The following is a 27,916-nucleotide window of genomic DNA, read 5'->3' on the forward strand; positions in this document are numbered from 1 at the left end:
ATCACAAGCTTTCGGAACGCTGCTCCTTCGTCAGGTGAAGTGGAGAAATGCATAAAGACACAGCTTATATAGTCAGAGAATAATGTCAGATGTTTACAGGAATCTTGCCAACTGCCCTTTATCACACCTCGGCAGAGAGATAATCACAGCAATCAAAGGTGTGAATGGTGTCCAAACAGGTCAGTCAGGAAAACATTACATCAAAGAACAATGAGGTGGGGTCACAAGGGGTCAAATATTGCAGATGCTGGGGTTTTCCTGACTGACCTGTTTGGACACCATTCACACCTTTGATTGCTGTGATTATTTCTCTGCCGAGGTGTGATAAAGGGCAGTTGGCAAGATTCCTGTAAACATCTGACATTATTCTCTGATCTTTGTAATTGTCATTGCTGATTTTGATGGTCTCTCTGATTTAATCTCTTGTTATTAACATACTTTGCACTATTTCTTTATTTGAGATAATTGTTTCAAATATCACCAGGCCCCACCAGTAACCACCTGATTCCACCGTCACATCTTCATGCATTACCTGCCCTCACTAGAGATAGTTTCACCACCATGACCATTCCCCATACTGAGGCTCTCTGATTCCCATTTATAGACTCAGTGTAAATGGTCCTGGAATTGGTGTCTCAGTGTAAGTAGTCCACACATAGAGCGGGTTCCCAAGGCCTCTGCCCCACACAGTGCGGGTCCCCGCGCATGGCCAACTGGGTTAGGTTATAAAGAGACCGCGTGCTGTTCCTCCTCCTGCTGCCTGTGGAATGGGGCAGAAATTTAAAGGGACAGGGACTCCCCTTTCTCTGTGCATTTATATTTAAAGGGACAGTCTCATTTATCTTGGAGTGCCAGCAGACTTCACTAAGGGAGTTACCATTAACAGTTGCTCCCTTCTGTACAGTGATTGTACAGCTGTCTATTTCAGTGATTTGAGCCTTTCTACAATGTCTCACTGTTTTCTGACGATCCATTTGACTTGCTTGATTAATTTTCAAAGATTTCAGAATTTTGCAGTGCGACAAAGCTTTCCTTTAAAGATGGAATAGCATTTGTTTCAAAATATTCTGTTCTAACCCTCTCCCGCACCCCGTCACCTCCCTCACTTCAAAACACTCTGCACTACTGATTGGTCTGGTCTGTTAGTTGCTCTTGTAGTGTCCGTGTGTAGATAAAGACACTGAAGACAGGAGTTGGTTCATAGGTATTTACTAAGCAAGTCTGGGGGGGGGTTTCTAAAGGATATACACAATACACAGGCTTATATAGCCAAGTGGCAATTACCGGCATTACGCACACCTGGGGCTCTTAAAGGCACATACACCATAATTGCTCGTAAAGGCACATACACCACAATTCCTCCCCTTCTAGCTAACTAGTACATCATATTTTAAGTAATTATTAATTACATGTTATATGCAAAATAATATACATTGCTGTATTAATTAATTATAAGTTAGTCTCTCAGGAGGCTTCCTGACTCGGTCCAGATAACGCCTCGGGGGTGTAGTAGTTTCTGGTGGTGTAGTCGGTTCTTCTGGCAAGGCTGATTCGGCTTGAAGGCCAGTGTCGGGTTCATCGGGCTCCAGTATCACCGGATCGGAGGTAGATATGGGTATCTCTACTTCATCGTTAGATGTATAGAGTGGTGGTGTAGGTTGTCCCTTTTCGGATGACTTGATGATTTGGTCAGCATGGCGCCTTATTATGCTGTCTCCGATGTCCACGGTATACATCAGTGGTCCTAATCGTGTGCAGATAGTTCCAGGCTGCCATTTCTCGGTACGGTAGTCCCGGGCCAAAACCGGTTGGCCTATCTGGAAGGCCCTAGTTGGCCTTTCATTCATGCCCTGAAACTGCCGGTTCTCCACATCCCTTCGGATGTTGGGCTTGACCAAATCCAGCCGGCATCTTAGGTTTCTATTGTAGAACATCATGGCGGGAGATTGGTTAGTAACCATATGCGTTGCATTCCTATATGCAAATAAGAAGTTATCCACCTTGTGCTGAAGTTTTATGTCTTCATTACCCATGGCCTTGATGGCCTTAGAGTCATAGAGTTTTACAGCACAGAAAGAGGCCCTTCGGCCCATCGTGTCTGCGCCTTCTTGAAGGTCTGGACAAACCTTTCAGCCAATCCATTGGTGGCGGGATGGTATGGGGCGGACGTGTAGTGCTTTACCCCATTGTTCTTTAAGGACTTTCTGAATTCTTCGGACACAAATTGCGGTCCATTATCAGAACATATCTGCTCCAGCAGCCCATTCCTGGCAAATATGGTCCTTAATACTGTGATGGTTTTTTCCGTGGTGGTGGAGGACATCTTTATTACCTCCGGCCACTTGGAGTGTGCATCAACTGCGATTAAGAACATTGAGTCCATAAATGGACCAGCAAAGTCGATGTGCACCCTTTGCCAGGGAGATGAGGGCCACTCCCATGGATGTAGAGGGGCCTGTGGCGGAGCATTTTGGACCTTCTGGCATCCTAGGCAGCTCTTGGTCATGTCTTCGATGTCTCCATCGATACCTGGCCACCATACAAACGCCCTAGCTAGGTTCTTCATTTTCACTCCACCCAGATGCCCCTCGTGAAGCTCCTTTAGCACTTTATCCTGGAGTTTGGGTGGAATCACCACTCTGGATCCACACATCAAGGTTCCTCGGCACACTGACAGCTGTTCTCTTCTTTGCGAGAATGCTGGCAACAGTGGTTCGCCATGTGCTGGCCATCCCTTCACTGTTAAATCGTAGACCCGTGAGAGAGTAGGGTCATTTCTTGTCTCCCTTTCAATGGCAGAATTTGTCACCGGTAGACATTCCACTATGGTAGAGTGGAATATCTCTACTGGGTCTACTGTAGGTGCCTCTTCTATCGTTGGCAACGGTAGGCGTGATAAACCGTCAGCATTCCCATGCTGTTTTGACCCTTTGTATTCAATGTTGTATTGGTGTGCCCCTAGAAAAAGGGACCACCTCTGTAGTCTTTGTGCCGTCATAATGGGGACACCTTTTTTAGGGTTGAATATGGAGATGAGGGGTTGATGGTCAGTCAGCAAGGTAAATTTTTGTCCGTGTAGGTAATGGTTGAATTTCTTCACTCCCCATACCAGGCTGAGTGCTTCCCTGTCTATCTGGGCATAGTTACGCTCAGCTGAGTTCAATGAGCATGACGCAAAAGCTATCGGCCGTTCCGAGCCATCAGGGAATCTATGGGACAATACCGCTCCTATGCCGTAAGGGGATGCATCGCACGCCAGTCTGATTGGTAGTGATGGGTTGTAATGAGCCAAAATTTTCTCGGATGTGATTAAGTCTTTACATTTATGGAAGGCATGTTTACAGTCTTCGTTCCATTTCCAAATCACTCCTGTCTGTAGAAGATCATTAAGAGGGTGTAGAATAGTTGATAAGTTCGGTAAAAATTTACGATAGTAATTTATTAATCCCAGGAATGACCTTAATTGTGAAACATTTTCAGGTGCTGGGGCTTTTATAACTGCTTCAATTTTTTCAGGTGACTTATGCAACCCTTCCTTATTAATTATGTGGCCACAATATGATATCTGATTTTGGAAAAATTCGCACTTGGGGCGATTTGCTCGTAAGCCCCGTTCTTTCAGCCTAGTGAGCACCTGCTCCAAATTGGCAAGGTGCTCGTTGTCGTTTTCTCCTGTTATAAGGATGTCGTCTAGGTAGCATTGAGTCCCCGGAATCCCTTGCAGGACTTGCTCCATAGCTCTTTGCCAGATAGCTGGAGCTGATGCTATTCCAAAAACCAGTCGATTGTACTGGTACAGGCCTTTGTGTGTGTTTATTGTGAGATACTTTTTAGAGGTCTCCTCAACCTCCATCTGTAGATATGCCTGTGCCAAGTCAATTTTTGTGAAACGTTTCCCTCCGGATAGTGAGGCGAAAATATCTTCTATCCTCGGAAGAGGATACTGTACCGTGTGAAGGACCGGGTTTACAGTCACCTTAAAGTCCCCACAGATGCGAATTTTTTTCTGTTCCTCAGAATTATCTTTCAATGTTTTTTTCATGACTGGAACGATGGGTGTTGCCCATTCGCTCCAATCTATTTTGGATAATACGCCTGCCTTTTCCAAATTCTTCAGCTCTGCCTCGACTGCCGGACGTATTGCGTATGGCACTGGTCTTGCCTTAAAAAATTTTGGAATTGCTGTATCTTCCACTTTTATTGAGGCGGTGATGCCTTTCAAGGTTCCTAGTTTCTCTTGAAACACTTCTTTGGCATTGGCCAAGATGTCTTTTAATCGTTCAGGTATGATGTCATCATTGTTTTTTTCCTTACTGGTCACCGTCAGTGCCTGAATGGAGTGCCAGTCTAAACGTATCTTCCTTATCCATTCACGTCCCAACAACGGTGGACCACCATCTTGTAGAATGTATAAATACAACTTTTGTATTTCTTTGCCGTTGTATACCACAGGCACCCTTATTTTTCCTTTGGGGTAGACTTTCTGTCCCGTATATGTTTTTAAGATAATGGATGTGTCTTTTAGAGGTATATGCGAAAATAGCCTCTCGTAATCTCGTCGATTTATTACGGTTAGAGCTGATCCTGTATCTAGCTCCATTTTAACTGGGGACCCTGCTATTGTGAGGGTAACCCAAATGGTTTGGTAATCCTCTTTGGCAAGTACATTATGTAATTTGAGACAGCTTAGTCTCTTGGTCTCTTGTTCCCGGAGTCGCTATCGCTATTCTGGTCTTCGGAGCTATTGTCCGTCATCATTTGTACCTTCCTGTACTTTTCTTTATTGATTTTTTGTTTTCTGTCCGTGGATTTATTTTGTCCAGATTGGCATACCCGTGCAATGTGTCCAATCTTACCACATTGCCTGCATGCTTTGCTCTTGAACCAGCAGTCCCTCTGGTTATGGGTGGATCTGCCGCAGCGATAACATCTTCCGAACTCCTGTGTCATTTTATGGGTGCCGAAGTCCTGTGTCTCTTGTTGTATCTCTGCAGCTCCTTTTGCTGCTGCTTCGTATGATACAGCCATACTGAAAGCTTTGTCCAATGTTAAATCTTTTTCAGAAAGCAGTCTTTTTTGTGTTCCTTCACTTAAGAGACCGCAAACAAATTTGTCTCGAAGATAATCCGATAGTCCTGCTCCGAATTGGCAGTACTTTGATAGCTTTATTAATTCGGTTAGGTAATCAGCGTTACTTTCATTCTTGTGTTGATTTCTCTTGAAGAACTTGAATCGTTCCGCTATCAGCAGCGGTGTTGGGTTTAAATGCTCCTGCAGGGTATCAACAATTTCTTTAAAAGTCTTGTCCTTTGGTTTGGCTGGAGTGATTAAATTTCGTAACAGCCCGTATGTCTTCGCGCCCATTAAGTTCAGAAGTACTGAAGCTTTTTTTTCATCTGTTATTCCATTTGCAGTGCAATAGACCTCTACTCTTTCCACGTATGTGGTCCAATCTTCTATTTCACCATCAAAAGCCTCAATATTACCAGATTTAGGCATTTCAGAAAAGAGATGATGCTTCCCGTGCTTTTTTTTTTTTCTCTCTGTAGCAAAGATATGGCGCTTCCCGCGCTTTCCCGCCGCTGCTACCGATAACAACGCTGTTTTACTGTGGTTTCCGTTTATTCACTGTTGGAGACTCGTTCCCGACGGAGGTCTAAACGCTGACCTGCTTGCCGCGCCGGCCGTCTCTCGAGTGCACCCTCCCAGTCCGTTATTGCTTGCCTCCGATTTCGCTGCCTGTCTCAGCTGTAGAGCCCGCCGCTGGAGCTCCAGCCTGACGCCCAGGAAGGATTAGCGCAGTACCTGTCACCAGCTTGGCCAGCTGGTGAAACCACAGTTTCTATTACTTCCTTGAGTCTTCTGGACGTTGGAGGAATCGATGTCCTTGAGGTGCTGCCGAATTGCAGGTAAGTCCGTTTCCACTTCGTCACCACTGTAGTGTCCGTGTGTAGATAAAGAAACTGAAGACAGGAGTTGGTTCATAGGTATTTACTAAGCAAGTCTGGGGGGGGGTTTCTAAAGGATATACACAATACACAGGCTTATATAGCCCAAGTGGCAATTACCGGCATTACGCACACCTGGGGCTCTTAAAGGCACATACACCATAATTGCTCTTAAAGGCACATACACCACAGCTCTCAGCCAAGGCAGCAGTTCAGGGGTTATAATTGGCCTCAGTACCACTGGGCTAAGTGTAAAAATCAGCCAGTGCTCCTGCACTTGTTGCTGATCCAGTGACCTCAACTGGGAAGTGTATGGATGTCAATTGAGGGCAGGATTGGACTCGGCTGTGATGCCTACCACAGTGGAAATCCTGCTGAGAATCACGGAGTCGGCTGATGGTGAGGCACTAGAGGTTAACTAATGTCTGTGGAATTGCACCCAGCCAGATTCAGAAACATCTGGAGAAAAGGGGAGAAACAAAATCCCAGACAGTGCAAGGAATGTTGTTTTTAGACAGTAAAGATGGAGGGAGTGTATGTAGAATGGGGAATTTACAGCTTAGGAGGGGCAGGAGGAGACGGAATGTTCTATAGAATCTAGAATTATCTGTTTGGAATTTCTATCCTGTATTTAAAGTAACAACTTGTGTAACTACCATTTGCAGGATATTCAAAGGGGAGGATTTGCAATGGGGAAACTCAAACCAAATATCACGTCAAGATGCGACAGAGTCACTCGATTTATCAGGACCTAAATATCATTGGCCTTTGGATATAGAAGGGAAAAACACCAATCACAGCGGGGAGAAACAGGACACATATTCTGTGGGTGGATCCACCTTAAGTAAACCGTCTAGCCTGTGAGACTTGTGCGCCAACCCGAATCAGCGGTGTAAATGTGGGGACTGTAGGATCGCATTCAGTTGCCCATCTGTGGTGTAAACTCATGGATACAGTCACACCGGGGAGAGGCCGTTCACCAGCTGAATGTGGAAACAGATTCACTCAGTCATCTCACCAACTGACAAACTCGCTTGTTCACAATGGGGAGAATCCATTCACTGCTCTGTATGTGGAAAGTGATTCAATCGATCATCCCATTTACTGACACACCAGCAAAGTCACACGGGAGAGAGACCGTTTAGATACTTCACGTGTGGGAAGGGATTCACTCCGTTGTCCCAACTGTTGACACTCCAGAGTGTCCACATTGAGAACAGTTGCTGTAAATACTCTGACTGTGAGAAAAGCTTTCAAAGTTCAAAGCAGCTGATGCACGATCAGCGCATTGATACTGGAGAGAGGCTGATTCAATATCCTGTGTGTGGGAAGAAATTCACCACACCTGCTGAGACTCCAGTGAGTTCACATGTGACTGCAGGGGTTTGGATTCTGTTATTAATCACATCCAGGACTGAACCATGGCAGAGTGCCCGTGCACTTGGGTTTGTGTGTGAATTATTGATGAATTTTCTCTCAATGGAAATCACAGAAACTCATTCTCCATTCACTAATTGGGGCTTTCAATGGCGGGCTGTTCCCCAGCATGCCCCGCAAGGCAGAATGTGCTGCAGGAGCCCAGTGCGCAGGCGCACTGACCACATGGATTTGGAGCATGCGCAGTATCACTGTTCAGAGCCGGGCGAGTGCAATAAGCGGAGAAGCAATTTTACGCCGATTACGAAGCAGCGGGGCGCAGGCTGGTAACGCACCCGGCGGATGGGCTTCATAAGCACCTGGTGTAGGCTGCAAACCCCGAATAATAAACTACAGGTTCCGCGTTTGCAGCTCCGAGGCTTTTTCCCGGTAACAGGTCCAGGTTGACGGCCGCCGTCTTTGTAAAGGAAAGCAGAGGGTTTGTGCGTCAAAATTGCTTCATCGTTTGGTAGATCGCATGCGCAGCCATCTTCATAAAGGAACTAATATTGGGCGGGGCTTCAGGGTCCCAGTGAGTGAACTGAACCCAGCCAGAGTCAGCACCTTCAGGGGAGGAGAGAGAGGGGAACCAGTGAGTGTAGAACTGAAGCCAGCCAGAGTCAGCACCTTCAGGGGAGGAGAGGGAGGGAAACCAGTGAGTCTAGAACTGAACCCAGCCAGAGTCAGCACCTTCAGCAGAGGAGGGGGAGGGGAACCAGTGAGTGTAGAACTGAATCCAGCCAGAGTCAGCACTTTCAGCAGAGGAGGGGGAGGTGAACCACTGGGTGTAGAACTGAATCCAGCCATAGTCAGCACCTTCAGGGGAGGAGAGGGAGGGGAACCAGTGAGAGTAGAACTGAACCCAGCCAGAGTCAGCACTTTCAGCAGAGGAGGGGGAGGTGAACCACTGGGTGTAGAACTGAATCCAGCCATAGTCAGCACCTTCAGGGGAGGAGAGGGAGGGGAACCAGTGGTTGTAGAACTGAACCCAGCCAGAGTCAGCACCTTCAGGGGAGGAGAGGGAGGGGAACCAGTAAGTGATCTGAACCCAGCCAGAGTCAGCACCTTCAGGGGAGGAGAGGGGGTGAGGGGGTTGGAGAGTAGTGGTGAAAGAGGATTTGGGGTGAGAGAGTAGGGGTGAAAGAGGAGTTGGGGTGAGGGGGGTTGGAGAGTTGGGGTGAAAGAGGAGCTGGGGTGAGGGGTTGGAGATGTAAGAAAGGGGCAAATCTTAATTTCTGAGCCTACAAACTAACATGAACTAAATCAGTTGATTCAATTATTAATTGTCGCTTAAAGATTTCATTGTGTTGTTGCTGCCCTTATAATCATGCTTTTAAAACCAATGTAATCTGCCCTGGGAAGAAGCGGTTCGATTTTAAATGCCCGTCTTGGGCCTCCCTTGACTCAGATTTTAAAGTGAGAAACAGACAGCTTGTCTGTGGACACAACTATCAAGGTCAGACGTGGTGCCACTGTGTGGAATGTTAAATCTGCCCAGAATTAATAACATTGGCAAACGGCAAGGACACCATATCTCTACCGATGGAGACATGTTCCCTTTGTGTTGCTGTAACTACCCCAGATATGGGTCTTGATGGTCAGAAACAGCTGATGTCAGGGTGTCGTGAGATGAGGAGCTGACAGGGGCAGGCGGGATCATTAGGGATGGGGCATCCCTGTAATTGGACAGGGCGGTTTCAGGTCTGAGTCAGTGATTGGGTTAACTGGTCCCCACAGGCTGTGCTGGGAAGAAGAAGTATAAGAAGGGCTCTCTGAAACACTTAGGTTGTAGAGGCATTCGACCTGAAGCTTGGGAACATCCACCAGACGCCCCGAGGATGGTTTCGGGTTGGCGGAGGACCCACACCCGTCACACCGGGTGGAAGAGCAAGCCTAAAGACCAGGTCCGATGGGAGTTTGACCTGTGGAAATCGCGTCTTCTACCCAGGGCCCAACGGGTAATATAAACCTTGATTGCACCTTGCTTAACTACTGCTCTGATGCTGTAATGTATAGACTCTCAGTGTCACTGAATATAATTACTGTCACCAATACAGGTCAAGTCAAATCTTTCTGAACTCAGGAGTGAAAGGGTTAATTGGCACAGACCCAGAAACTCAACAAATTGGCGACCGCGGCAGGACGACTTGACAGATAGTAATTAATAAACATTTGGTTCAGTGGAACTGGGCTCCTGAGATCTGTGGCCCAGTAATTTTTCTCGGCCAGGCGATTGATCCAGGAAGGAGAATCTCGGGGGGGGTGTAGGACTAATCTCCTACCAGTAGTTGAGCGACCGGATTGCTGAGCATGGCTAACCTGACAGAGCGTGCCGGGACAAGGAACTTGGGAAGCTGCTCCCTGCCACTGACTTGGTATCATTCCTCGCGAGTCCAGAAGGCCACTCGTACCGAAAAGCGGTTGATTGGGTCCAGAGTCAAATTGACGAGGGCAAGTTCAAATTGGACAAAGGGAAGCGTATATTGGCTTACGCAACCCACCTCTGCACACAGACTTGAGAAAGGAACAGGTGAGAGAGGAGAAGCATAAAGAGCGAGAGAGGTGAAAAGATCTAAGGTGCAAGCTAACCCATCTGAGAACTCAGCAAAGGAAGGGAAAAAACGGAGAATTAGGGAATAAGTTGCTGAGACGACAATTTAAAAGGCGAAAGAAAGAAACTTAAAGTTAAAACCGACACTGAAACTCAGCTTCTGTGCCGAGAAAAATAAAGCCCAAGATTACTGAGTGAAAGGAACCTTAAAGGATGCTGGAATTTCAATGTGTGTTAAAGTGTGGAAGTTTTCCTGACCATGAATGTTTAAGAAGTTACAGTATTCCTTTTGTCTGAAAGTCTGTCTTTAAAAAGCAAAGTATCTGTTGTAACAACAGAACATGCTGGAAATACTCAGCAGGGCAGGCAACATCCATGTAGAGAGAAACAGAGTTAACGTTTCAGAGTTAATGAGTTCATCAGAACTGGAAAAAGCTGGAGCTGTAACATATTAAGCAGGTGCAGAGACGGGGGGGGCGCTTCAAGAGGGGAGGAAGGAATTGAAAGAACATCCTGTACTTTTGTAAGAGGCAGGAAAGATAAAATGTTGCAAATGGGAATGGCAAAAATCATACAGCTTGAAAAATGGGGGCAGGGATTATGATCTGAAATTGTTGAACTTGATGTTGAGTCCAGAAGGCTGTAAAGTGCCCAATCAAAAGATGAGGTGCTGTTCCTCGAGCTTACGTTGAGCTTCATTGGAACAATGTAATAGGCCGAGGACAGAGAGATCAGAGTGGGAGTGAAAGAGAATTAAAGTGACAGGCGACCAGAAGCTCAGGGTCCCCCGTACGGACCGAACGGAGGTGTTCCGCAAAGCGGTCGCCCAATCTGTGCTCGGTCTCCCCAATGTAGAGGAGAGCGCATCGTGAGCAGCGAATACAGTATAAATTGCAAGAAGTACAAGTAAATCGCTGTTTCACCTGGAAGGGGTGTTTGGGGCCCTGGACAGTGGGAAGGGAGGAGGTGAAAGGGCAGGTGTTGCATCTCCTGCGCTTGCACGGGAAGGTGCCAGGCGAAGAAGGGCGGCTTTTAGGGGTGATTGAGGAGTGGACCAGGGTGTCGCGGAGGGAGTGGTCCCTTCGGAATGCTGAAAGGGGAGGTGAGGGGAAGATGTGTTTGGTGGTGGGATCACGTTGGAGGTGGCGGAAATGGCGGAGGATGATATGTTGAATGTGGAGGCTGGTGGGGTGAAAGGTGAGGACAAGGGGAACCCTATCGTAGTTCTGGGAGGGAGGGGAAGGGGTGAGAGCAGAACTGCGGGAAATCCTCGGTTGAGGAAAAAGGAAGACATGTCGGAAGCACTGGTATGGAAGGTGGCATCGTCAGAACAGATGCGGCGGAGACAGAGAAACTGGGAGAATGGAATTGAGTCCTTACAGGAAGCGGGGTGGGAGGAAGTGTAGTCCAGGTAGCTGTGGGAGTCAGTGGGCTTGTAGTGGATGTTTGTCGAAAGCCGATCGCCAGAAATGGAGATGGAGAAGTCAAGAAAGGGAAGGGAAGAGTCGGAGATGGATCATGTGAAGGTGAGGGAAGGGTGGAAATTGGAAGTAAAGTGAATGAACTTATCTAGTACAGGGCGAGAGCAGGAAACGGCACCGATACAATCATCAATGTACTGGAAAAAGAGGTGAGGGAGGGGACCCGAGTAGGACTGGAACAAAGAATGTTCCAGATATCCCATGAACAGGCAGTCATAGCTAGGGCCCATGCGGGTTCCCATAGCAACACCTTTGATTTGGAGGAAGTGAGTAGAGTCAAAGGAGAAGTTGTTCAATGTGAGAACAAGTTCAGCCAGGTGGAGGAGGGTGATGGTGGATGGGGACTGGTTGGGCCTCTGTTCAAGGAAGAAGCGGAGCGCCCTCAGGCCATCCTGGTGGGGGATGGAGGTGTAGAGGGATTGGACATCCATAGTGAAAAGGAGACGGTTGGGGCCAGGAAACTGGAAACTGTTAAAGTGACGGAGGGCGTCGGAAGAGTTGCGAATGTAGGTGGGAAGAGACTGGACAAGGGGAGAAAAAAGAGTCGAGATAGGAAGAGATAAGTTCCATGGGGCAAGAACAGGCTGAAACGATGGGTCTACCAGGGCAATCCTGTTTGTGGATCTTGGGAAGGAGGTAGAAGCGGGCTGTGCGGGGTTGGGGGACTATGAGGTTGGCGGCCATGGAGGGAAGATCTCCAGAGGAGATGAGGTCAGTGACAGTCTTGGAAACAATGGCTTGATATTTGCTAGTGGGGTCATGGTCCAGGGGGAGGTAGGAGGAAGTGTTGGAGTGTTTGCGTTCAGCTTCCGCACGGTAGAGGTCGGTTCGCCAAACAACAACAGCACCACCCTTATCAGCAGGTTTAATGATAATGTTAGGGTTGGATCGGAGAGAATGGAGTGCTGCAAGTTCAGAGGGAGTTAGGTTGGAGAGAGGGGAGCAGAGAAATTGAGACAGCCGATGTCACAGAATCACAGAAACCTCACAGTGCAGATAGAGGCCATTTCGGCCCATCGAGCCTGCACCGACACATATCCCACCCGATCCCCGTAACCCCACGTATTTAGTCCCCCTAACACTAAGGGTCAATTTTTATCATAGCCAATCAACCTAACCCACACATCTTTGGACTGTGGGAGGAAACCGGAGCACCCGGAGAAAACCCACGCAAACACGTCGGCAATTAGCAATGAAAAGATCTAGAGAGGGTAAGAGGCCAGAGGGAGGGGTCCAAGTAGAACGAGAATGTAGAAAGTGGGAGAAAGGGTCAGATGTGCGGGGGTAAGACTCCTGGCCAAAGAAGTGGGCACGGAGACGAAGGCGACAGAAAAAGAGCTCAGCATTGTGCCGAGCTCGAAATTCATTGAGATGGGGGCGTAAGGAGATGAAGCTCAGGCCTTTGATGAGGACTGATTTTTCAGGGTCAGAGAGGGGAAGGTCAGAGGGAATAGTGAAAACACGGCAGAGGGTGAGATTGGAAGAAGGGATGGGATCAGAGGAAAGTGATGGGGAAGAAGGTTCTGGAGGGGCGTTGGTGTCCAAGAGTTGATGAAGCTTGCGATCCTTGACATCGGAAAGGAAGAAAAAAAGTTTTCAGTTGAAGCGTCGGATGAGTCGAAGGATGAAATGGAACTGTGGACCCGGACAGCTTTGAGATAGAGTGCGTCGGTGCTGCTGAAGAGAGAGGTCGAGAGTGTTCATGTGGCGACACGTTATTGGAAAGTGTCTGTTGTTTGTTTTAGCTCCGCCCACTTTCCTGTGCACTGAGCTAAAGGCCGTTTAACCCTTTGTCGTCTTGTCTGGGGTGTTGGGAGTTTTAAGAAAGTGTGAATATGTTGAGTTTGTTCATTCCAATTTCAGATTGTGGGACTAGAAGCAGGGGGAGGCTTTGTGATTTACATTAGAAGTTAAAGACACTGCTGTGGATATATTGTGACTGGGGCAAGTTGGGCCACTCTGAAAGCCCGGCAAGAGTTTGTTTTTACAAAAGATAAGCTTCAGCCTTGGAGTTACTGTCGCTATGTGTCTGATCCTTGGTTTGAAATTTCCAAAGCCCTTTGATTTAATTTGTCTAAATGTGAAAAGCCAATTTGTCTCCAGTTATATTGAGTATTTGTAGTCATTTGGGAAAGTGCCTGACGGTAACGATGAGGTAATTCACTGTTTTCTCTCAGTGTGTGCTATTTTGTTTTATTTTATCTGTTCTGTATTGTGTTTAGTTCATAAAATATTGGTCCGAATTAAATTGGAATTGTTGAAGTTAACTAAGCTCTGTTTTATTCAGTTAATAATGAAGCTTTACTAATGATTTCTGCTGTTTTAACAGATTTTTAATTCCTGAGGAAGTTTTGAAGTGACAAAGACTTCAAAAAAAGAACCAAGTGTTGACTTAAAAAAACTTCTGTTTGTTCACTTGAGTAGTAACGAATTCAATCTTCTGTTTCTAATCATTTTATTCTTCAACTTCAGCATAAAAAGCAATTTACAAGCGGAGTCTAGTCCCAGGTGGAGCACGTGTACCTAGGCCTGGGGATCTCCGTGCTCCCGAACAAAGGACAAAGCTGACATTTATAGACTGTTTTCTGATCAAACTGGAGCCGGCATTGCCTAATATGGTCGCCTCTGGCTCCTGCATAGCCCAGAGACACAAGTCCACATCAACAACACATAGATAAACATCGTGGCCTTGGTACGATGAGCAGAAACCACGAGTTCTGGACTTTCCTTATCCTAACATCAGATTTCTAATCCAAACATTCTACTGTGAATATCGAAGGCTGGTTGGTCGCAAAACACCAGCTGTTGCTCAGTGAAATCTCTCTCTCTCTAATGATACAAACCACATTGTCCCCGATATCGAATGAATTAAACATGAACCCCTTTCGGAAGCTGAATTAACCGGGGTCCATATGCCAACATGTCCCACTTTTTCTGTTTTTTATGGGTTACGTTACCTCTTGGCAAAGTGTTTGATATCCTTCTTTGTCTTTAATAACCCTGGCTTCCTCTTAGCGCCCTTGCTATCTCCTTACCTTTCCTGATATTATCTATATCCCTTATCAACTTCCTTACACAGCAGAACGCAATGACCAGAATCCCTAAAGCTATTATCGGTGCTCTCACCAATCCCATATGTAACAATCTAGCCAAGGACACTACATACTACTTCCCACCATTCATGATTCCCAAGTCTGGGGATTGCCTGTTCTGTCTCTCTATTTGTCTGTATCATTTGCACTGTGTGTTTCTGGGATGTCCTCATTCACTCAATTATGCCCTTTAAAGCCAGAGACAGGGGAGGTATATAGTGTCCCATATGTGGAATGGCTCGACTGGCTTATAAGAACATAAGAAATAGGAGCAGGAGTAGGCCAATCGGCCCCTCGAGCCTGCTTCGCCATTCAATAAGATCATGGCTGATCTGATCCTAACCGCCAATCCACTATCACAGAACCATCTCCTGAATCTAACAGAATTAGACACACAAAATAGGAGCAGGATCAGGCTACACGGCCCCTGGGCCTGCTCCGCCACCCACAGGGCCATGACCGATCCGAACCTAGACTCATGTCCAAATTCCTGCCCGCTCCCCTTAACCCTTAATTTCCTTTACTTCTAGGAAACTGTCTATTTCTGTTTTAAATTTATGTGATGATGTAGCTTCTACAGCTTTTTGGGGCAGCATATTCCATGGACCTACCACCCTCTGAGTGAAGTAGTTCCTCCTCATCTCAGTTTTGAAAGAGCAGCCCCTTATTCTAAGACTATGCCCCCTAGTTCTAGTTTCACCCATCATCGGGAACATCCTCCCCGCTTCCACCCGATCCAACCCCTTCACAATCTTATATGTTTCAATAAGATCGCCTCTCATTCTTCTGAACTCCAATGAGTAGAGTCCCAATCTACTCAACCTCTCCTCATATGTCCATCCCCTCATCCCCGGGATTAACCGAGTGAACCTTCTTTGTACTGACTCGAGAGCAAGTATGTCCTTTCTTAAGTATGGACGCCAAAACTGTACGCAGTATTCCATGTGCGGTCTCACCAATACCTTGTACAACTGAAGCAATACCTCCCTATTTTTATATTCTATCCCCCTAGCAATGAAAGCCAACATTCCAATGGCCTTCTTAATCACTTGCTGCACCTGCATACTAACCTTTTGAGTTTCGTGCACCAGGACCCCCAGATCCCTTTGTACTTCAGTACTTTCCAGTTTCTTGCCAGTAAGGTAATAACTTGCTCTATGATTTTTCCTGCCAAAGTGCATAACCTCACACTTTCCAGTATTCCAGTCCTCCAGAGGCCGTCTCATCTGCAGATAAGTGGCGTTATGATGATGTACCAGTCCCAGCGTTTTAGCACCGATACGCCTGTTTCTCGCTGGAATTAAACGAAAGTGATGTTCTAATACGGGGCATCGGGGTGAACCCACAGTCACATCAGTGGCAGTAGTAGTCACACAAACCTGTCCTTTTCCTTTATACACGCTATCAGGTTGGTCTTCGCCCCATTTACTTATTCCAATCTAGCATTTTGGTGATTCTTTGTCGAGGGTGAACCCACAAGCTGGAACAGTCTGTTGATGGACTACATCACATCTACAAACCCATGTTGTCCCTTTCAGAGTACAACACTGCAGATCTGGTGCTATCCAAGTTCCTCCCTTCTTAATCAGATATCTTGGCTATTCCTCATTCTGTTTATGGATCGGACCAAACTCAGAGTCTTCCCCCATTCCAACCGATTCTACCCGATACACCTTCCAAGGTTTCATTTCATTTCCATTTCTCCTTAACAAAGACAAGACCAATCCCACTGGTCTAATATCTTCATTTCAATCCCCTTCCCCCGGGGCCAGAAACACCATTCCCATTTTCTGCCTCACATCATCGTCTATGTCTTGGTTCCTTTAAACCATTTTCTCTGTTGTTCTTCATGAATAAGCAAAGGGATTTGATTACCCTCGATGCTGTCCAGTCCCTTCTGTACCACATTCTTCACAAATGTAACACAGAGGCTACACACGATGCCTCGAGTAAGGCCTTGATTCTAGCTAGCCTCATTGTTTGACAATAATCTTTTTAATTGCCTCTTCATTACCCCATCGTGTTCCCACATACTTTCTATATCTATTCTGTTTACTCCTGCTAACCTTGCCGTGGCTCCTATTCCCAGCTATCCTGTCAGCTCTCACTTTCTTTGCAATTTAAACTGATTCTCCTTATGTTCCCCATCTTCCTCATCCCTTGGTTCCTGTTTTCTATTCTTTACTAACACATCCTTTACTAATTCTCCTACCATGTTGTCTATTAATTGTGAATATCTCCCTTCACATAATCTAGTTGACAGATTCAAGCTCATGTTTAACACTTTCCATTTCAATTAACAATTTCAAAACGCACATCATTATAAAATACATTTCCTGATTCAATTACTTCTAGTCCATATCATCAATTTTAATTTCACAAACAAATTATGCCCAGAATTTGTGATTTTACAAAGAAGACAAAAGTAACAATTGCGTTTGGATGCGAGTCATGTTTCCTCCCCTTTGAGCAATGGGTCTTGGAAAATAGGATTACACAGGATATACGGCACAGAAACACACCATTCGGCCCAACCAGTCCATGCCGGCGTTTATGCTCCACTCGAGCCTCCTCCCGTCTTTCCCCATCTAACTCTATCAGCATAACCCTCTATTCCCTTCTCCCTCATACGCTTGTCTAGCCTCCCCTTAAATGCATCTATACTATTCGCTTCAACCACTCCCTGTGGTAACGAGTTCCACATTCTCCCCACTCTCTGGGTAAAGAAGTTTCTCCTGAATTCCCGATTGGATTTCTTGGTGACTATCTTATATTGATGGGCTCTAGTTATGCTCTTCCCCACAAGTGGAAACACTCTCTCTCTATCTACTCTATCAAAACCTTTCATAATTTTAAAGACCTCTATTAGGTCACCACTCAGCCTTCTTTTTTCAAGAGAAAAGAGACCCAGCCTGTCCATCCTTTCCTGACAGGTCTACCCTCTCATTTCTGGTATCATCCTTGTAAATCTTCTCTGCACCCTCTCCAGTGCCTCTATATCCTTTGTATAATATGGTGACCAGAATTGTACGCAGTATCCAAGTGTGGTCTAACCAAGGTTCGATACAAGTTTAGCATAACTTCACTACTTTTCCAGTCTATAACAATTCAATTCTATAACAATCGATCCCAATAATTTAACCCAATAGGTTAAAGTCTTAAGTCCAATTCTGTCAGCACACTGCGACATTCGATGTCTGCAGATAACGGGAGATAAATTCTTCAAACTGCTGGATCTCTTGCTCTGCCATCAACCTCTTATCAAACTGGAGCTGGCATTGCCTAATATGGTCGTCTCTGGCTACTGCATAGTCCAGAGACACGAGTCTGCATTTTCTTCAACACACATCAACAACATTAGAAGCAGGTAAAAACACTGTGGCCTTCCTGGGGCAGCACAAACCACTAGTCTGCAGACTTTTCTTATCCCAACATCATATTTCTGATCGAAACATTCTCTGATGAAAATATCCAAGGCCAGTTGGTTACAAACACCAGCTGTTGCTCAGTGAAATCTCTCTCTCTCTAATGATACCAACCACATTTTTCTCGATATCGAATGAACTAAACATGAACACCTTTCAGAAGCTGAATTAACCGAGGTCCATATGTCAACACCCCTCTCATCTTCCATTCACTTCAATTGAAAGGAAACCGACAGATTGGACCAGTCAGGATTTGAAAGATATTTACAACAGATTCTGGATGTTCTTAGAGTTGGGATCTTTCTCTATTCTGTCCACTCGAGGAGTTAGATAACAGACTTTCTCCTGTGAATACAGAGCTGGGGTATTGGGCCGTGATGTGTTCACTTGTTCATCTTGTTGACTCTAAACCTTTGCCAATTATTTGATGTGATCTGTTTACTTGTATGTATTTTTTTTAAATACACTTGCTGAGTGGATTCAAATTTAAATTGAAAGCAGGTTTGCAGACGTGATGCTCTATTCACACATTGAAGGTGAGAGAGATGCTGTGGGACACACGCTAAGTCCAGTAGCTGAAAGTGATTAACAGACTGGGTTTTGTGTTTAGTGATCCCGGGTGTGTTACCGAGACCTTCCCTGGATACCAAGGCTAGGAGAGGCACTCGGGAAGGTATGGGGAGCTGGGACTTGTCCATTAGAGTAACTGAAGGTATGTAAACTGAAATAATCTCGAGTTAGAAAGGAGAAAAGGCCCAAAAATGGAGCAGTCGGTAACACAACATCAATTAGTCTCCTCTTATCTTGGAGACATCAAATATTGGCACACTGTGTTACATGAAATATGAAAATATTAAACTCCAGCCCAGTTACAGGGATTATTATCTGCAGAAACAAACCCCAAATGTCAGAATGAACACGATTCAGTCGGGATGTGATTAACAGCAGCAATAACAGCAGAATCCAACCCCTGCAGTCATTTGTGAACTCGCTGGTGTCTCAGCAGGTGGGATGACTGAGTGAATCTCTTCCCACACTCGGAGCAGGTGAATGGTCTCTCCCCAGTGTGAACTCGTTGGTGTATCATCAGGTGGGATGACTGAGTGAATCCCTTCCCACACTCAGAGCAGGTGAATGGCCTCTCGCCGGTGTGAACTTGCTGGTGTCTCAGCAGGTTGTATGACTGAGTGAATCCCTTACCACACTCAGAGCAGGTGAGAGGTCTCTCCCCGGTGTGAACTCGCTGGTGAATTACAAGGTGGGATGAATGAGGAAATCCCTTCCCACACAGGAAGCAGGTGAACGGTCTCTCCCCAGTGTGAACTCGCTGGTGTGTTCGCAGGGTGGATGACTGAGTGAATCCCTTCCCACACACGGAGCAGGTGAATGCCCTCTCTCCAGTATGAACTCGCTGGTGTGTCAGCAGCTGGGATGAATTAGTGAATCCCTTCCCACACACGGAGCAGGTGAACGGTCTCTCCCCGGTGTGATCTCGCTGGTGTCTCAGCAGGTGGGATGAACGAGTGAATCTCTTCCCACACTCAGAGCAGATGAACGGTCTCTCCCCGTTGTGACAGCGCCAATGAATTTCCAGCTTAGACGGGGAAATGAATCCCTTCCCACAGTTCCCACATTTCCACGGATTCTCCGTGGTGCGGGTGGCCCTGTGTCTCTCCAGGTTGGACGATCAGTTGAAGCCTCGTCCACACACAGAACATGTGCACGGTTTCTCCCCACTGTGAATGGTGCAATGTATTTTTAGGCTGTGTAACTGGTTAAAGCTCTTTCCACAGGCAGTGCACTGGAACACTCTCACTCGGGTGTGTGTGTCTCGGTGCTTTTCCAGTCACACTGATGTTTGAAATCTTTTCCCACAGACAGAACAGACAAACATTTCTCCTTCCACATTCAAAGACTGATGATATTCAGGTCCTGATGAATCGAGTGACTCTGTCAGATCTTGATGTGATGTTTGGTTTGAGTTTCCCGTCTGCAAATCCTCCCCTTCTAATATTCTGTAAAAGGAGTTTACAAAACTCATCACTGTAAGTACAGGACAGAAATTTAGAACAGACAATTCTAGTTTTTATGGAACATTCTTTCCTCTCTTGTTCCTCCAAAGCTGAAAATCCCCTTCCCACACAGTGTCCCTCCTCCCTGTGCTAAAAACCAAACACATTGCACGTACCAAGACAGTTTGTCCTCAGCTCCCAGTTTTCTCCACCAACTCTGGTTGGTTCAGTTCTACACTCACTGGTTCCCCTCCTTCTCCTCCCCTGAAGGGACTGACTCTGGCTGGGTTCAGTTCTACACTCACTGGTTCCCCTCCCTCTCCTCCCCTGAAGGTGCTGACTCTGGCTGGGTTCAGTTCTACACTCACTGGATCCCTTCACTCTCCTCCCTTGAAGGTGCTGACTCTGGCTGGGTTCAGTTCTGCACTCACTGGTTCCCTTCCCTCTCCTCCCCTGAAGGTGCTGACTCTGGCTGGGTTCAATTCCACACTCACTGGTTCCCCTCCCTCTCCTCCCCTGAAGGTGCTGACTCTGTCTGGGTTCAGTTCTACACTCACTGGTTCTCCTCCCTCTCCTCCCCTGAAGGTGCTGACTCTGGCTGGGTTCAGTTCTACACAGTGGGACCCTGAAGCCTCGCCCACTAATGGTTACTTTACAAAGATGGCCGCGCATGCGCGCTACCGCTCGCTGAAGCAAGTTTGCTACACACAAATCTTCAGCTTTCTTTTACAGAGATGGCCGCCGTTAACCTGGGCCTAATACAGGGAAAAAGCCTCGGAGCTGCAAACGCGGAACCTATAGGTTCTCATTCAGGGCTTGCGGCCTACACTAGGTGTTTATGAAGCCCACCTACCGAGTGCGTTACCTCCCTGCGTCCCGCTGATTCGTAATCGGCGCAAAAATCACGTCTCCACGCTCTATCCGCTTCCACTCGCCTGGCTCTGCTCATAGTGACACTGCGCATGCTCCGAATACAGGCGACCACTGCGCCTGCGTACTGAGCTCCTGCACTGTGAATGGGGCACATTCTCTCCCCGCGGGGCTTGCTGGGGAACATTGAAAGCCCCAATTAGTGAATAGAGAATGAGCTTCTGTGAGCCCATTGAGAGAGAATTCATCAATAATTCCGGGCACTCTACCATGGTTCAGTCCTGGATGTGATTAATAACAGAATCCAAACCCCTGCAGTCACATGTGAACTCACTGGAGTCTCAGCAGGTGGGGTGAATTTCTTCCCACACACAGGATATTGAAACATCCTCTCTCCAGTATCAATGCGCTGATCGTGCATCAGCTGATTTGAACTTTGAACGCTTTTCTCACAGTCAGAGTATTCAAAGCAACTGTTCTCAATGTGGACACTCTGGAATGTCAACAGTTGGGACAACTTAGTGAATCCCTTCCCACACGTGAAGTATCTAAACGGTCTCACTCGGGTGTGACTGTGCTGGTGTGTCAGTAAATGGGATGATTGATTGAATCCCTTTCCACATACAGAGCAGTGAACGGATTCTCTCCATTAAGGACATGTTAGTGTGGTAATAGGTGAGATAAGTGAGTGAATCTCTTTCCACACTCACCTGGTGAACAGCCTCTCCCCGGTATGACTGTTTCGATGAGTTTCCACCTCAGACGGGCAACTGAATCCATTCCCACTGTCCCCACAATCACATTGTTGATTCAGGTGGGTGCACAAGTCTCACAGGCTAGACGATTTGTTAAAGGGGGATCCACACACATAACACGTGTGCTGTTTCTCCCCGCTGTGATTGGTGTTTTTTTCTTTCTATATCCAAAGGCCGATGATATTCAGGTCCTCATGAATCCAGTGAATCTGTCAGATCTTGAAGCGATGCTTCGTTTGAGTTTCCATCTGCAGATCCTCCCCTTCTAATACCCTGCAAATGGTGTTTACAACATGATAGAAATTCAGAAGACAAATCTAGTTTCTACAGACATTTTTTCACTCCTGTCCCTCCTGAACTGTAAATTCCCCATTCTACAAACTCTCCCTCCATCCTTACTGTCTAAAAACAACATTCATGAGACCATCTGTGATTTTGTTTCTCCCCTTCTCTCCAGAAGGAACTGAATCTGGCTGAGTGCAACAACAACTTGTATTTATATAGCGCCTTTAATATAGTAAAACGTCCCAAGGTGCTGCACAGGAGGATTATAAGACAAAAAATTGACACCGAGACACATAAAGAGAAATGAGGGCAGATGACCCAAAGATTGGTCAAAGAGGTAAGTTTAAAGGTGCATCTTAAAGGAGAGGTAGCGAGGTGGAGAGGTCTAGGCAAGGAATTCCAGAGCTTAGGGCCGAGGCAACAGAAGGCATAGCCACCAACGGTTGAGCGATTATACTTAGAGATGCTCAAAAGGGCAGATTTAGAGGAGTGCAGATATCTCGGGGTGTTGTGGGGCTGGAGGAGATTAGAGAAATAGGGAGGGGCGAGGCCCTGAAGGGATTTAAAAACAAGGATGAGAATTTTGAAATTGAGGTGCTGCTTAACCGGGAGCCAATGTTGGTCAGCGAGCACAGGGGTATTGGGCGAATGGGACTTGGTGCGAGTTAGGACACGGGCAGCCGAGTGTTGGATGGCCTCAAGTTTACGTAGGGTGGAATGTGGGAGGCCAGCCAGGAGTGCATTGGAATAGTCAAGTCTAGAGGTAACAAAGGCATGGATGAGGGTTTCAGCAGCGGATGAGCTGAGGAAAAGGCAGAAATGGGCGATGTTACGGAGATGGAAATAGGCTGTCTTTGTTATGCTGTGGCTATGTGGTCAGAAGCTCATTTCAGGGTCAAATATGACACCCAAGGTTGTGAACAGTCTGGTTCAGCCTCAGACAGATGTTGCGGAGAGGGATGGAGTCAGTGGCTAGGGAACGGAGTTTGTAGCTGGGACAGAAAACAATGGCTTTGGTTTTCCCAATATTTAATTGGAGAAAATTTCTGGAGTATTGTGTCCAATTCTAGGCACCACACCTTAGAAAAGATGTGAAGGCCTTAGAGAAGGTGCAGAAAAGATTTACAAGAATGCTTCCAGGGACGAGGGACTTCAGTTCCGTGGATAGACTGGAGATCAGATTGTTCTCCTTAGAGCAGAGAAGATTGAGAGGAGATTTGATAGAGGTGTTCAAAATCATGAGGTGTCCAGTCAGAGTAGATAGAGAGAAACTGTTCCCATTGGTGGAAGGGTCGAGAACCAGAGGACACAGATTTAAGGTGATTGGCAGAAGAACCAAAGGTGACATGGGGGAAACTTTTTACGCAGTGAGTGGTTAGGATCGGGAATGCACTGCCTGAAAGGGCGGTGGAGGCAGATTCAATCGTGGCTTTCAAAAGGCAATTGGATAAGAATCTGAAGGGAAAAAAATGTCAGGGCTCTGGGAAAGGGTGGGGGAGTGGGACTAGCTGAGCTGCTCTTGCAGAGAGCTGGCACGGGCTCGACGGGCCAAATGGCCTCATTCTATGCTGTAACCATTCTCTGATTCGAAGGATCGATATAGTTAATCTTCATTTATTCCTATTTTAATAACTTTTGCTGAATGTGGCCCTCGCCAAGGGCCAGGATATCGGATTCAGCCCACCATGGAAAATGAGATTGACTCCTGAGGTAGACAATGTCAACCGGATTCCCCTCATCCCCAACCCAGCAACTTCTTCACAAAACTCAAACAAGTTGGCCTTGTTTGCTGCAAACCATGTTGAATATCTCTAATGGCTCCTTCCCTTTCCCCGTGATCGAAAACAGCATCTCTTAGGATCCCTTCAGGTACCTTCCCTGTGATCGATATCACACTGATGGACCTCTAGTTCCCTGGCTCTGATTTGTCCCCAATTTGGAAAATGGGAGCTACGTGAGCTACCTTCCAATCTCAGGAAGCAATCCCTGACTCTACTGAGCTGAAGACACGGGCAAGGGGCTCACAGAGCACCCGTCCGATCTCTTTAAACACCCTTGGGTGGAAATCATCTGGACCTTACAGGCCTCAAAATTAACCTGCACGGGGACATTGCTGTCAGTGAAGAGAGACGAGAAAGGCCAAAGAGCCGTTTGCCCCTCTCAGTGTGGCCCTGAAGGACTGTGTCCAGGCTGTAGTTCTGTTCCCACTGTACGATCCTCCCCCCAGATTGTCCTTTCTGAGCTCCAGCCAGGTGATGCGAAACACTCAGGTGGGAACGTCAAAAATCCACAACAATGTGTTTAAAGCAAAGCTGATTTATTTGACATATATCCAGAAATTTAAACTCCAGCCAGTTACAGGGGTTATTAACATCAGCAGAAGCAAACTCCAGCTGTCAGTGTGAACATGATTCAGTCCAGGATGCAATTAACAGAAGCAAAAACATCAGAACCCAACCTCTGCAGTCACTTGTGAACTCGCTAGTGTCTCAGCAGGCTGGATGACCGAGAGAATTCCTTCCCACACTCGGAGCAGGTGAACGGTCTCTCCCTGGTGTGAACTCACTGGTGTGTCAGCAGGATAGATTATCGAGTGAATCCCTTCCCACACGCGGAGCAGGTGAACGGACCCTCCCCAGTGTGAACTCGCTGGTGTTTCAGCAGGTGGGATGAGCACATGAATCCCTTCCCACACCCAGAGCAGATTAATCGTCTCTCCCCAGTGTGAACTCGCTGGTGTGTTACCAGGGAGGATGACTGAGTGAATCCCTTCCCACAATCGGAGCAGGTGAACGGCCTCTCCCCAGTGTGAACTCGCTGGTGCTTCGGCAGGTGGGATGAATTACTTAATCCCTTCCCACACACAGAACAGTTGAATGGCCTCTCCCCGGTGTGACTGCATTTGTGTATCGCCAGGTTGGGCGATCGGCTGAAGCCACATCCACACACACAACATGTGTATGGTTTCTCCCCGCTCCGAATGGTGCTTTTTGCTTCCATGTTCAAAGGTCCTGATGAATTGAGCGACCCTGTCAGATCTTGAAATGATGTTTGGATTGTGTTTCCCATCTGCAAATGCTCCCCTTCTAATACCTTGCAAAATTAATTTAAAGCAGGAAAAAGGGAGGGTGAGAGAGAACCCACAAAAACACAAAGGCAGTTTGTGAAATTGAGCTGAATGAATCTGGGAATTTGTGGGGCCGGCACCAGAAAAAATTGACTGTGTGCAGGACTGGGTTCACAGTCACCTTGAAGTCCCCACAGATGCAAACCTTCCTTGGCTCCCCAGGCGTGCTGCTCAATGCTTTCTTCATTACAGGAATGATGGGTGTGGCCCACTCGCTCCAGTCCACCTTAGACAGCACCCCCGAACGCTCCAGACTCTCCAGTTCAGCTTCCACAGCTGGGCGTATCGCGTATGGCACCGGTCTGGCCTTGAAAAATTTTGGGGTTGCGTTATCCTCAATCTTTATGGTTGCCTTTACTCATTTTAGAGTCCCAAGTCCTTGTTGGAACACCTCTTCCGCGTCAGATAGAATTTGTGACAGACGTCCAGGTGCGACGTCATCATCTTTTTTGTCAGTAACAGTTAGTGCCAGAATGGAATGCTAATCCAATTGTAGTCTTCGGATCCATTCACGTCCCAATAATGGTGGTTCTCCATCTCGTAGTATATACATGTATAGTTTCTGTGTATCCTTTCCGTTATATTCAACTGGCACCCTTATTTTTCCTCTGGGGTAGACCTTTTGCCCCGTGTATGTCTTCAATTCAATGGACGTGTCCTTTAAGGGTATGTGTGAGAATAGCCGCTCATAGTCTCGTCGATTCATGACAGTTAGGGCTGATCCTGTGTCCAATTCCATCTTCACTGGAGACCCTGCTATCATGAGGGTGACCCAAATGGTTTGGTGATCTTCTTTTGCGATCACGTTATGTAACTTTAAACAACTTAGTCGCCTGCTCCCGGAGTCCTTATCACTCTCCTGATCTTCTGAACTACTATCTGTCAGTTTCTTTACTTTCCTGTACTGTTCCTTAGTAGTTCTTGTCGTGTTGGTCTTCTTTCCCGACCAGCAGACTCTTGCTATATGTCCCATTTTCCCGCATTGCCTGCATATTTTGTCTTTAAACCAGCAGTCCTTCTGCTCATGGGTTGTTCTGCCGCAGCGATAGCACTTTTCTGCTCCATACGCCATTTCGTTAGCGCTGTATTCTTGTGGTTTCTGTTGTATTTCCGCAACTCCCCGTGCTGCTGCTTTGTAGGATACTGCCACGCTGAAAGCCTGTTCTAGCGTCAGGTCCTTTTTTGAAAGTAGTCGTTTCTGGGTTCCTTCACTCTGGAGCCCGCAGACAAACTTATCCCGTAAGGTGTCTGCCAGTCCTGCTCTGAACTGGCAGTGCTTCGATAACTTGCGTAATTCCGTAAGATAGTCAGCATTGCTTTCATCTTTGTGCTGGTTACTTTTATGGAACTTGAATCTTTCTGCTATCAGCAGTGGTGTAGGGCTTAGATGTTCCTGTAAGATATGAAAAATCTCCTCAAAACTTTTCTCCATTGGTTTAGCTGGGGTAATTAAATTCCACAATAGGCCGTACGTACTCGCGCCTATCAGATTTAATAATACCGATGCCCTCTTTCCATCAGCCACCTCATTTGCCTTGCAGTACACTTCAATTCTTTCCAAATACGTGGTCCAGCCCTCTACCTTGTTGTCAAAAGCAGTGATACTGCCACTTTTCGGCATCTTGGGTGAGTTAAAATGGCGCCTCCCGCACTTTTGCTTCTTCCATAATGGAATAAAATGGCGCCTCCCGCGCTTTTGCTTCTTCCCCAACGGGATAAAATGGCGCCTCCCGCGCTTTTGCTTCTTCCCCTTACTGCCACGCTGCTCCTAGCGTTCTACGGGGTAATGGCGGCGACCCGCAGCTTCAGCGCGTCTCGCTTTCCTTCCCCCCTGTTTAGTTTCTCTCCGCTGTCCTGTTCTCGAGCACCGACCACGCCCTGTGCGCTCCACCCTCTCTCTCTTGTTTTCTTTTCCCGGCGATGCTGCGCGGCCCGAATTGTAGAGCCGCTCGATCGAGCTTGAGCCCGCCGCAGTCCGGAAGGGTCAGCGTGCTACCTGCTACCAGCACGATTCGCTGGAACCACAGTCTCTCCCGCAATTCTCCAAACACCGATGGATTCTTTGGGCGGTTGCCCTCGGTCGACGCCCGTTGCTCAGACTATGACCTTCCAGGACCTTCCTTTCAGGCGAGATCCCCGTGAGATGATGCCACACTGCAGGTGAGTTCGAACTTACTCGTCGCCACTGTAAAGTCCGCGCCTCAATCATACACGGACTTCGGGAGAACTGTTTAACAGGTACTTTACTGAACAAGAGGCAGCTTGATACTGAAACTACAGAAGCCTGCTAGGGCCTTTTATACAGGGGTGGTCACTGCCGGTACTGCAGTCTAAGACCAGTTATTCCCTTAAAGGGACATACACAACAGTTCATCCATGCGCTCTTTAAATGTTTGCCATTGCATATCCACTGTCAACCCTTTAAGTAACATTCCCGAATCCATCCTACCCAACTCGCGCCTCATACCATCATAGTTTCCTTTATTTAAATTCAGGACCCTAGTCTCTGAGTCAACTACTTCACTCTCCATCTTAATGACGAATTCTATCATATTATGATCGTTCCGCCCCAAGAGCCCTCGCATAACAAGATTGCTAATTAATCCTTTCTCATTATATAATACCCAGTCTAAGATGACTTGATCTCTAGTTGGTTCCTCGACATATTGGTCCAGGAAACCATCCCGCATACACTCCAGGAATTCCTCCTCCACAGTATTGTACTACATTGGTTAGCCCAATGTATATGTAGATTAAAGTTGATGCACTATCAATTACTGAGAAAGACTGGAAGTTAAGAGAGTAACAAACAGGCTTTTATTAGCTAAAGAACGAAGGCATGCCTCTCGTGGTCGACCGGTCCTGAATGCCTGGGGAACTGCAGAGCAGCCGCCTTTATACCAGGGCATATGGGTGGAGCCAGGGGCGGAGCCAGCTGAGGCATGCACAGACAG

At 46.9% G+C, this 27,916-nt stretch overlaps 2 pseudogenes; both read right to left on the reverse strand.

Annotated features, from left to right (window-relative positions):
- LOC147119805 (uncharacterized) overlaps positions 1–19,600 on the reverse strand; it is a 38,726-nt pseudogene extending 19,126 nt beyond the window's left edge.
- Positions 19,601–24,301: 4,701 nt separating this feature from the next.
- The window catches only part of LOC147119806 (uncharacterized), a 51,457-nt pseudogene continuing 47,842 nt past the window's right edge, over positions 24,302–27,916 (reverse strand).

This window comes from Somniosus microcephalus, chromosome 4 (assembly GCF_052327205.1).
Source record: "Somniosus microcephalus isolate GS21.2 chromosome 4, FLI_Smic_1.0, whole genome shotgun sequence".
NCBI classification, from domain to species: domain Eukaryota; kingdom Metazoa; phylum Chordata; class Chondrichthyes; order Squaliformes; family Somniosidae; genus Somniosus; species Somniosus microcephalus.